General features: G+C 41.5%; 1 non-coding gene across 1 annotated transcript; it reads right to left on the bottom strand.

Annotated features, from left to right (window-relative positions):
- Positions 1-1,149: 1,149 nt before the first annotated feature.
- Positions 1,150-1,256, bottom strand: LOC148567468 (small nucleolar RNA R71). The gene has a single exon (XR_015882345.1). It is a non-coding gene; the product is annotated as a small nucleolar RNA R71 (small nucleolar RNA).
- Positions 1,257-4,894: the final 3,638 nt, after the last annotated feature.

The following is a 4,894-nucleotide window of genomic DNA, read 5'->3' as shown; positions in this document are numbered from 1 at the left end:
ACTTTCATGCTAAATTCCCCATTCCCTGTTTAAGATTCTGCAATTTACTTTTCGTCATTTTTATTCAGCTCTTTATTTCCAGCATTTACATTTTCTGCCATTTACTTTCCTGCCATTTAATTTCCTGCAATTCTCATATCAAATTCTGCTTAGCTCAACTAGAACATTCCTCCAATTAAAGTTGCTTGACCAATCAATCCCTTTGGGATTGAAACTCACTCTATTGTGAGTTTTTACTTGACGACAATTCAGTATACTTGCCGATGGAAATCTGTTGAGAGACAAGTTTCCGTGCATCAAGTTTATGGTGTCGTTGTCGGGGATTGATTTTGTATCAAAAATGATTAAATTGGTGGATAACTAGATTGAGCACTTTTCTTTTGTTTGATTTAATTCCATCTGAGTAATTTACTTTCAGTTTTAGTTATTTCCTTCCCTTTACCTCTCACCCATTTGTGGTGCTATCTGCATATTATTTTTTTTACTATTTAGTTTACTGACCCACTAACTGTTTGATATACTGTCTGCATCTATCCTTTTTGCTCGTGCCTTATTGGTTGTATGACAGGTAGAAGAAGCAGGGCTTCAACTTCTCTTGATTCTGAACCTGAGAGGACCTTCCTTAGATTAAGGAGGGAAGCGAGAGGGAAAAGAGTAGTTGGTGCTGAAGAAAAGGAAGCGTACTTTGAACTAGACATGGATGAGAATATGGAGAACCATCATGAAGAAGAGGCTCACAACCATGGCCGAGAAGGTCCAGCGCATCAGGCTGGACAAGAGAGAAGAGTTTTGGGTTCTTACATCAACCCAAACCCAGGAAACTGTGGAAGTAACATCCAAAAGCCAACCATACATGCCAACAACTTTGAACTAAAGCCACAGCTCATCACCCTTATTCAGAACAATTGTCCATTCGGAGGAAGTGTCCAAGAAGACCCCAATCAACATCAAACCACCTTCTTGATGATATGTGATACTGTGAAGTCTAATGGTGTTCATCCTGACACCTATAGACTACTTCTGTTTCCCTTCTCACTCAAGAACAAAGCATCTAAATGGCTGGAATCCTTTCCAAAGTGGAGTTTAGCAACCTGGGAAGATGTGGTGAACAAATTCTTGGCAAGATTCTATCCTCCTCAACGGATCAACAGGTTGAGAGCTGAGGTACAAACCTTCAGACAGCAAGATGGTGAGACTCTATATGAAGCATGGGAGAGGTTTAAAGACTTGACAAGAAGTTGCCCGACAGATATATTCAATGAATGGGTGCAGTTGCACATTTTCTATGAAGGTCTTTCTTATGAATCAAAGAAGGCAGTAGACCACTCATCTGGGGGATCTCTGAACAAGAAGAAGACCATTAAAGAAGACATAGATGTCATTGAGACTGTAGCTGAGAATGACTACTTCTATGCTTCTGAAAGAGGCAACACTAGAGGAGTGATGGAGCTGAACAATGTGGATGCACTGCTAGCTTAAAATAAGATGATTTCCAAGCAACTGGCTGACCTCACCAAGAAGATGGAGAGGAATCAAGTAGCAGCAATCACCACTTCAGCAGCAACTCAAGAAGGAGTGAATGAAGAAGCAGAGCGTAGTTAGTAGCAAGCCAACTACATTGGAATTTCACCTAGGCAGAACCATGACCCATACTCCAAAACGTATAATCCTGGCTAGAAGAACCACCCAAACTTTGGGTGGGGAAATCAACAAGACCAAGGCCAAGATCAGAGACGCCACAACCCCAACAATAATGCAGCTCACCAACATCCCACACAGAGATCATATCAGCACTCACTTAATAACACATCTCAACATCCATACCAAAGCCAAAATGGCCCTTCTCATCCTTCCAATCTCAACTCTCCATCATCGAAAGAAAGACTATCAAGGATTGAGACTCTACTTGAAGGCATATGTAAGGAAATCCAAGATAACAAGGTGTTCAAGGAGGAGGTGCGAGCCAATATCAAAAATCAGGGAGACACCATCAAGAGGTTGGAGTTTCATGTGGGATACCTCTCTGAGAAGATTCCCAAACCATCTGATAGATTCCCAAGTGACACAGAGAAGAACTCGAGAGGTGAAGCAAAGAAGGTCAGGTGGGAAGATTGCAAGATGGTCATTATAAGTGATAAGGATACTGAGGAAGAGCTGAACAAACATTTAAAACAACCTGGAGATACCTCAGTAGACACACAAGAAGAGGATCACCAAGAAACCACACTTACACAGAAGGAGTTGCTAAAACTCTATGCAGCTTTTCCCCAAAGACTCAAGGGTGGTGTAGAAAAAAGAATATACTCAAAGTTTCTTGATATGTTTGCATCTCTCCATGTAAACATACCATTCATCAAGGCTCTCCAACAAATGCCTTCATACATTAAGTATATGAAAGAGCTGCTGAACAGGAAAAGCTCACTCAAAGGAGGGCAAACAATAGTGATGAATAAGGAGTGCAGTGCTCTCATTCAACCAGAGTTGCCTACAAAATGGAAGGACCCAGGGAGTTTTCACATCCCCTGTGTCATAGAAGAAACAATGTTTAACAAAGGACTCTGTGATCTGGGAGCAAGCATCAACTTAATGCCTTTATCTCTTATGAAGAAGCTGCAGATCAATGAGCTAATACCTACGACGTAGTCATCAGGCTAGCTGACAAAACTCAAAAACAAGCAGTGGGAGTGGTTGAAAATGTGTTGGTAAAGGTTGGGAGCTACTTCCTTCCTACAGACTTTGTCATATCGGAAATGGAAGAAAGTCACATCCACCCAATCATATTGGGAAGACCGTTCCTAGCTACAGCCAGAGCGCTCATAGATGTGTTGCAAAGAGTGCTAATACTGAGGATACATGATGAACAACTCGCATTCAATGTCTTCAAACCCTCACAAGAGCCAGATCAGGAAAACAAGGAACCAAGGAAAGAGCACGACAAAGCATTGGTGGAAGAAACAAGCATTGAAGCACAGGGAATTCTTTTAGTTAATGAGCAAGACAGTCAGCAGTTACCACAGCTAAAGGAAACTCAAGTGGAGCCAAAACCACCAGAATCATATGAGACCAGCAACAAAGTCTCCCTAGGAAAAGAGACCACAAAGAGTAGGGCAACAGCAAAAGAAACAAAGAAGAAGGCACCAAGGAGATGGAGGAACAAGAAGATCCCTACAGAGGATTTCTCTCTAGGGGATAAAGTGATCTCAGCCTACTTCCTAGACATCCCAACTCATCTCCCCACCATCCCATCTCAGTTACCTAAGGTTTTCACCATCAACAAAGTTCTCTCCCTAGAACATGTGGAGATCCTTGATGAAGCCAATGGATATAGGTTTACTGCAAGAGGGGAAGATCTGAAGCATTACCAACCACCCTGACAAAGGCAGAACGTCAAGCTAGTGACGCTAAAGAAGCGCTTCATGGGAGGCAACCCATGTTTTACATGCTTTTAAAGTAGTTAATAAAGCAAGGTTCATGAATTTCAAATCAACTTTGACATGCACTTGAATGAATCCTTTTATGCAACATATAGTGAAGAACAAGTTTGGTGTTCAAGGCACACTAAGAGAACATAAATGTAACTCATATCATGTCACTCTTAGAGCCTTGAACAAGTCATTTACACCACATAGCCCCAAACTAAGTTTGGTGTCACCATTGTTGCATACATGGATATTTAGCTGGTTAGTTGGTTTGAACTCATGAATAGCACTTAGTAATTAGAAACAAAAATTTTTAAAAAGTAGTTACCCCACCTTTTAAATTTTTGCCGCCACTTTCCACAATTTTATTAATCACATATCTTTTATTTTGTAGGAAAATTGATGGGACAATTGAAGGAGGGTTCGGCCACCACAAAAAGAGAGGACTATACACATGTCTTCAAGGGGATTGCGTTGGGAATTGTTGCCATGCAACATTGGAAGAAAAACACACTTGGAAACTGAACCAACCCCATCATAAAAGTGATGATCCTTGTGCCCATCCCATGCTAAACTCCATCCGTTCATCATACACCGACTCTATCAATCCACACCTTTCATTCACTCACCACTTCCCTATATAAGTGGTTCTTATTCCATACTTCCTTTCACATTCCAATTTCCATCCTTTACAACTACCAATTTTGGCACCCAACTCCTCTTACCCCATCCAAAAACACTCTACCTCACTCCCTTCACTACACCCTATCTTAACCGGCCAAAGTCCATCACTAACCTCAATACCTTCACTTTTCAAAAATCACTTATGGCATCATCGAGCTCTAAGAGGCAAAAGAGAAAGGAACCGGTTTAGAGCAGCCCTTTTTGATGAAGGGAAATTTAAAATTGCATTCCATGAACTTGAATTTGAACGGATAAAGCTCAAAAAGATATTGCCTGAGTTAAGGTTCCAGTTCAACGAGGATGAATGCCGACAGATTCGAGAGAAGATCAAACAAAGGGGTTGGCAAAGGCTCACGAACCCAGAAGCAAAGATAAATGCAAACCTCATCGAAGAATTCTATGCAAATGTGATCAGAGAAGACAAAACCAAGGCCCCCACCTTCAAAAGTTATGTGAGAGAAACAGAGGTGGATTTCAGCCCCAATGCCATAATAAGGACTCTTCAGCTGAAATTGCCACATTTTGATGAGCCCAGTTATCAGGTGAGAATAAGTAATGGCCCCGACAATTATGAACTTGAAGAAATTGTGAACGATGTGTGTTATAGGATCTGACTGGGAAAGGTATTCGGATAGAAGACCCCGGTTCATTAGGAGAGGAGACCTCATCCCGGAAGCCAAGGGAAGGTTTGAGCTCGTGAGGAGATCTATCCTTCCAGCTGCAAACAATTCTGAGGTCAACATTACTCGAGCTACTATGGTACATTGCTTAGTGAAGGGTGGAGGCATCAA

Source organism: Arachis ipaensis, chromosome B4 (genome assembly GCF_059453495.1).
Source record: "Arachis ipaensis isolate K30076 ecotype BB chromosome B4, ASM5945349v1, whole genome shotgun sequence".
Classification (NCBI taxonomy): domain Eukaryota; kingdom Viridiplantae; phylum Streptophyta; class Magnoliopsida; order Fabales; family Fabaceae; genus Arachis; species Arachis ipaensis.
The sequence above is the reverse complement of the archived record's forward strand: the minus strand, read 5'-3'. Positions and strand labels throughout refer to the sequence as shown.